Source organism: Meriones unguiculatus, chromosome 20 (genome assembly GCF_030254825.1).
Source record: "Meriones unguiculatus strain TT.TT164.6M chromosome 20, Bangor_MerUng_6.1, whole genome shotgun sequence".
Classification (NCBI taxonomy): Eukaryota; Metazoa; Chordata; class Mammalia; order Rodentia; family Muridae; genus Meriones; species Meriones unguiculatus.
In genome coordinates, this window is record NC_083367.1 from 36,258,906 (window position 1) to 36,266,739 (window position 7,834).

A 7,834-nucleotide genomic window follows, 5' to 3' on the forward strand; every position below is an offset into this window, starting at 1 on the left:
ATGCTTCAGATCCATGGACATGATAAAGCCTTCCCTAGTGACGCTCAGAGAACCAGCAAAGCATTCCTTTCTTCCAAGAGTGAGTGTTTATGAGCAACTGACCAGTGTGTGCAAAAACTGGAAATCTGGCAATTCATCTTCCCCCTCACATATATTTACTCCTCACAGATATTGCTCCTCAGGAGCAGCCTGAGAATGCCCCCTTTCAGATGCCTCCTACCAAGAACAGCTAAACTAGCTTCCTTGTTCAGCTGTATATCATAAACCTCCTTACTTATTCAGTCATAGCTAACAAACCTCCCTCCTCAGTTTAGATGCATAAAATAAATACACTGGTTTTCCTATAGTGCTGTTGTGGTGTGTCTCCTTTAGAGAGCCCATGGCACATCAGACCCCAGCTTTTTTGTAGCTGTAGCTGTGTGTTTGTCTTTTTCCATTCCCTCATTACTCTCCAGTTAGGTGTCCAGGCCTAAACCACACAGGGAATGGCAGCCACCAGAAAACACTGTAGCTATGCATTTAATAAAAGAAAGATATTGTGGACATTTTGATTTATGGCATGTACACATTTTTGTTAAAATTTCAAGTTAGTGGTTTTAGTTTTTCCACACTTGGTAAGTATCTCTCATGCGGAGTATGGTCTTTCCCAGGTGGAATTAGTTGAATTCTGAGGACTTAAAGGGATATATATGTATATATATATGCACACACACACACACACACACACACACACACACACACACACACATATATATATATATATATATATATATATATATATATATATATATATGTATGTATGTATGTATGTATGACAACCCAGAAGAAGAAGGCACAACTACTTGGAGCAGGACTGCTTGCTGCTGGTGTGTCCTGCTGCTGCATTTGCTGTTTGGTGATTTGCTGGTTACCTAGACTTCTGGATTTCTGGATGACTGATGACTTGTCTCTACTAACCTTTTTTCCCTTCTACCAAGTGCTGAAAGGTTGGAAGGGAAGTAGAAGAGTTTAATAACTCTAAATAAAGTAGGTTTCTTAAAAAATCAAGGTCAACAGAGAGATGGGTAGCTAAATAGAATGTAGAAGTCAAAGCATCAATGAGATATAGCTGTATTGCATCTTAAGTACTAATGAGGGAGGATGGGATGAGGTGACCTCATGTTTCTGAGATGGATGCATAGAAGTGAAAGAATGACATTTTCAGGCCTCAGGTTCTTGCACAGGCTTAGTGCTATGGGAAGTTGGCAGACCTGAAACTCTCACCATCCACATGAGGCTGAGGGTTCACGTTACTGCAGGGGCTGAGGGCACTTGTATATAGTCAAAGTTGTAAATGATACTAAAAAAAAATTGTAGTGTGTCCCTGAGAAGCCATGTCCAAGAGGAAAGACGTTTGAGATCTAATGTAGTAAGAGCCTGTAATAGAGGTAGAACAGAACTAATATGGACTCTCATTGAATCAATAGACACCTAGAATATTTAAATTCCTACTTACCAGAGTGTTACCCTGAGACCATGGATGATTGGTATCTTAATGTTGAGATTTAATGGGTACTCTGAGGTTTTCCTAACTTTACAACTATAATTGTGTCTTTTTACAAGGAGATTGAAGTGACCAGAGAATAAGTAGTATTATAAATTTGTAAACTTCATAGACTACTACTCTTAAGAGTTGAAACTTACTTTTATGCAATGCTTTGTGTTCATTTGTTTTCCAAATCTACAATAATATAACATTTGCTTAGGGCAATGTTCTCAATCCTAGGAAGAGAATTCATGTCAGAACTGCATAGGGAACTTTTAAAATTACCATCTTTCTTCTCTACTCTGAGAGTATATCAAAACTTTATGTGTCTAGTGGTAGGTTGGGCAGATGTACTGATGTGGATCCTAGATTAAATGGACCTTTGAGATTTATGATAAAGAAATTCTCTGGGTGATTGCTAACACCTTTGTCTTCATCCTCCCTTGAGAACCCATGACCTACATGAGGATATCTCAAGCATTACTTTTCTCAAAGTTAAATAAATCGTTATTACAAATGTTATTATTAAAGCATAGATATGTATTGAGCAAACAAGTTCAGTCTCAGTTTTATTATTATTATTATTATTATTATTATTATACACTCAGAAGAGAGATTAACTCTGACACAAGATTTAGGGGGATTTGCTGCATACACTAAGTAGCCAGTTACTTAATGCTTCAATAGAGGATAACAGATAGGTGTTTTTCAATTTACTTCAGACATTGCTGGAGACAGCAACTTTATATGCCAAATCACAAGTCCAGGGATCTTTTCTTTTCTTTTCTTTTCTTCTTCTTACTTTTAAAACTTGTGTTTCTGAATACGAGTTGCAAATCAAGATGCCCACAAAACTCCTCCTTGGTTTCAATTATTTGATCAACTCTCTCAGACCTCAGGGAAACACGCTTGCTTTCTCATTATAAATATATATATATTTTTTTTTTCATTGAAAAATACAGAGGCAAAGTATGAAGGGGGCCTCAGAGTACCCCATGTCTGCTTCCAGTGGAAAGCTACTCTATAGGTAGGGGAACATTCTCTTCTGTGTTCTATTTTGTTGCAAAGAAGTTTCACAACAAACCCATGATGGGTTCAGTTACTGTCTATTATTATAAAACTTCATCTTTAGCCCTTCTTTCCTATATGGAGGTTGAGTGTTGGGGTTGAAATTCTGAAAGCCGCCTTCAGCCCTCCAGTCCTTTCTATTTTTGTTGACCAGACCCATCATGAAGCTACCTAGAGAGATGACATACAATCAGTTCATTAATATAAACAAACACACTCTCCATAGATTTCATGCATATTCAGGCAATGTTCCAAGAAATAGAGGTAAATGCCTAATCTCTCTCTGTGTCTCTCTCTCTCTGTCTCTCTCTCTCTCTCTCTCTCTTCAAATCCAGTGCCCCAGTTTCAGCACAAGCCCTGCAACAGACTACCATTTTGACCCCTCCTTACTCTGTGCCTCTGTTCCCAGAGAACTAAGCAGATACTGGAGAAAGATCCTGCTTTCCTCTTTCCTGTGGAACCCCTCAGTTTCTTCTCCTATCCCATACCCATTCCTAAATGTCCTCTCCAAATATCTAGAAACATCTTCTACTCAGAACCCTCAATGGCCTTACCTATCAGGATTCCAGAATAATTCTTACCAGGCAACATTTAGTTACCACACTTTCCTAAGTAGGGCAATAGAAATCAAGGAACAAAACACCCACCCAACAAAGACAAGACTAGATATCAGAACCTAGAATTACAATCTCCCTTAACCTAGGTACCTAGGTGCCAGCATAAAAACAGAGAAAAAAACACAGCCAGGACATGTCTCCACTAGAGCCCACCAAAACTGTGAGAGTAGGCTCCAAGATTTGTAACATAGCTGAAGCACAAGACAATGACTTTAAAACAGCCTTGATGAATATGATAGAGATCCATAAAGACAAAATGAATTAAACCAGTAAAGAAATATATGATCTTGAGGACATGCTTTTCCTAATTCTCTGACATTCCCACCAGCATTGGAGGAGGGTCCCCCTTTCTCCACATCCTCTCCAGCACATGTCATCACTTGAGTTATTCATCTTAGCCATTCTGAAGGGTGTAAGGTGAAAGATCAGGGTTGTTTTGATTTGCATTTCCCTGATGACTAAGGACATTGAACATTTCTTAAGTGTTTCTCTGCCATTCGATATTCCTCTATTGAGAATTCTGTTTAGTTCTGTTCTCCAGTTTTTTATTGGATTACTTGATTTGTTTCTGTTTAACCTCTTTAGCTCTTTATATACACTGGATATTAGTTCTCTATCAGATATAGGGTTGGTGAAGATCCTTTCCCAATCTGTACGCAGTCATTTTGTTCTGACGACAGTGTCCTTTGCTTTACAGAAGCTTTTCAATTTCATGAGGTCCCATTTATTGATTGTTGCTCTTAGAGCCTGTGCTGTTGTTGTTATGATCAGGAAGTTGTCTCCTGTGACAATGAGTTCAAGGCTCTTACCCACATTTTTTTTCTAACAGGTTTAGTGTGTCTGATTTTATATTGAGGTCTTTGATCCACTTGGACTTTAATTTTGTGCAGGGTGATAAGTAAGGATCTATTTGCATTTTTCTACATGTAGACATCCAGTTAGACCAGCACCATTTGTTGAAGATGCTGTCTTTTTTCCATTTTATGGTTTTGGCATCTTTGTCAAAACTCAGGTGTCCATAAGTGTGTGGGTTTATTTCTGGGTCTTCTTTTCAATTCCACTGATGCACCATTCTGTTTCTGTGCTAGTACCATGCAGTTTTTATTACTGTTTCTCTATAGTACAGCTTGATATCAGAGATTGAGATACCTCGAGAAGATATTTTATGGTAGAGGATTGTTTTAGCAGTTCTGAGTGTCTTGTTATTCCATATGAAGTTGAGAATTTTTTTTAATATTTTAATTTTTCTCATTTTATTTTATTTTTTTTTTCAATGCAGTTTATTCAGGAACCTTGAACAATCATCTGACCCTGGGGAAAGCCAGCCCATAGCTTAAATAGCCTCTGGGTAGCCAACCCCATCGTGCCACATGGGCAATGCAGATAGGTCCACATACATGGAAGCAAGCCAGATCCTCAGCCTTAGCTAAATGTGGAGTTGTTTGTGACAGAGAGTACTCACCATCAGGAAGGTGGAAGGCGGAAACCAGCTCCATCTTTAAGGCGCGTCATCACGCAGCTCTCTACAGTTCCCCCTTTTTGTTTTAGACGCATCAGGCAAGAGTAGAGGTCTGATCTCTGATATTAGAAATAAATTGGGACTTTGTACCGATGTTCATTTAGGTGTAATCCACCCAAAGAGCATCAGACCCATCTGATACCTTTTCCTCAGAGGCGGGACCTGGGGCATCAACCCGTATGCAATCAGACATGCTCTTCTCTGGGTCCAAAGCGGCTGACCCTGAGTGCAGTGCTTAGCCTCGCATCCTGAGCATAACATTTTAGCTTTTTATGGTAGCCAACCATGCTTGGGGAGACTGTCCTGCTTCAATGGCTGTAAAGGCCTGAATGATCATGGAAAAGACCATCCTGAGTGAGGTATCCCAGAAGCACAAAGACATACAGGGTATATACTTACTCATAAGTGGATATTAGACATATAATATAGGATAAACATACTAAAATCTGTATACCTAAGGGAACTAATCAGGAAGGAGGACTCTGGCTAAGATGCTCAATGCCCATCCAGAAAGGCAAAGAGGGTGGACATAGGAGGAGGGAGAAAACAGGTATCAGGACAGGAGCTTACCACTAAGGGCCTCTGAAAGGCTCTACCCTGCAGGGTATCAAAGCCGATGATGAGACTCATAGCCAAACTTTGGGCAGAGTACAGGGAATCTTATGAGAGAAGTGGAAGATAGTAAGACCTGCAGAGGACAGGAGCTCCACAAGGACAGCAACAGATCTGGGCACAGGGGTCTTTTCTAAAAGTGATACTCCAGACAAGGGCCACTCATCAAAATGGCCTGGAACCCCTGCACAGAGGTAGCCTATGGCAGTTCTGTGTACAAGTGGCCTCCATAGTAATGGGGACAGGGAGACTATCTCTGACAGGAACTGATTGGCCTGCTCTTTGATCACCTTCCCCTGATGAGAGAGCAGCCTTAGCAGGCCACAAAAGAAGATGATACAGCCACTTCTGGAGAGACCTGATAGACTAGGATCAGAGGGAAGGAGAGGAGGACCTGCTTATCAGTGGACTAGGAGAGGGACACAGGTGTGTAAGAGGGAGGGTGGGGTTGGGAAGGGAGGAGGGAGGAAGGTACAGGAGGGGATACAAAGTGAATAAAATATAATTAATAAAATATAATAATATATTAATAATAATATAATAATATAAATATAATTAATAAAAATTAATAAAATATAATTAATAAAAAATATAATTAAAAATAATTAAATAGAAAGAAATATATGAAAACATAAAGTAAGACAACAGGTAAAACATTTTAATACTTGAAAATAGAAATAGAATCAATAAAGAAAACCCAAACTGAAGGAAATCTGAAAATGAAAATTTTGATCTCAGTGGATTGCTCTTTGATGACCTCTCCCTGAGTGGGAGCAGCCTTACCAGGTTACAGAGGAAGACAACACACTCAGTCCTGATGAGACCTGATAGGCTAGGGTCAGGTGGAAGAGGAATAGGACCTCCCTTATCAGTGGACTGGGAGAGGGACACAGGTGGGAAAGAGGGAGGGTGGGATTGGGAGGGGAGGAGAGAGGAAGGTATGGGGGGATACAAAGTGAATAAAATGTAACTAGTATAAAAAAAATAAGAAAAAAATGGAACTAGAACTGGAAACCCAGAAGCACACCTCAACAATAGAAAGAGAGAGACAGACAAAGACAGACATAGGGGGTGGGAATCACAAGCACTGAGCACACAATAGTAGAAATGGATATCTCAGTCAAAGAAAATGTTAAATCTAACATTTATCAAAAACACGCAGGAAATCTGGAACACTATGAAAAGATTAAATCTACAAGTAATAGCAATAGAGGAAGGAAAAGAAACACAGACCAAAGGTACAGAAAATATTTTCAACAAAACTATAGAAGAAAATTTTCTAACCTAAAGGAGTATAGATGACTATCAAAGTACAAGAAACATATAAAACATCTCATAGACTGGCTGGATCAGAAAAGAATTTTTCCTTGTCACATAATTATCATAACATTAAATGTACAGAACAATGAAAGAATATTAAACGCTCCAAGAGAATGTTTCCAGATTCTGGCTATTACAAATATAGCTGCTATGAACATAAATGAGAAAATGTCCTTCTTGAATGGTGGGCCATCTTTTGGGTCCATACCTAGGAGTGGTATAACTGGCTCTTGAGGTAGCACTATTCCTCATTTTCTGAAAAAATGCCAGATTCCCAAAGTGGTTATACAAGTTTACATTTCCCCCAGCAATGGAGGAGCGTTTCCCTTTCTCCACATCCTCCCCAGCATGTATCATCCCTTGGGTTTTTTCTTCTTAGCCATTCTGATGGGTGTGAGGTGAAATCTCAGTCATTTTGATTTCATTTCTCAATGACAAAGGGTGTTGAACATTTCTTTAAGTGTTTTTCTGCCATTCTATATCCTCTGTTGAGAATTCTCTCTTTAACTCTGTACCCCATTTTTTTAATTGGATTATTTGGTTTGTTGGTGTTTAACTTATTCTGTTCTTTTATATTCTGCATATTATCCCTCTGTCAGATGTAGAATTGGTGAAGACCTTTTCCCAATCTGTAGGCTGTCGTTTTGTTCTGACAGTGTCCTTTGTTTGACAGAAGCTTTTCAGTTTTAGGTCTCAATTCAGAAAGTGTAGTACATTTTCACAATAGAATACTATGCAGAAATTAAAAATAAGGAAATCATTAAATTGGCAGGCAAATGGTGGGAACTAGAAAAGATCATCCTGAGTGAGGTATCCCAGAAGCAGAAAGACACATTTGGTATATACTCATTTATAAGTGGATATTAAACATATAATATAGGATAAACATTCTAAAATCTACAGTCCTAAAGAAGCTAAACAACAAAGAGGACCATAGGGAATATGCTTAATCCTCATTCAGAAGGGCACACAGGATAGAGATCAGAAGTAGAAAACAATGAACAGGACAGGAGCCTACCACAGAGAGCCTCTCTGAAAGACTCTACCCATCAGGGTATCAAAGGAGATATTGAGACTCATAGCCAAACTTTAGGCAGAGTACCAGAAACCTTATAGAAGAAGAGGGAGATAGAAAGACCTGGATGCAAGGGTGTATTTTTTAAAATAATTTAT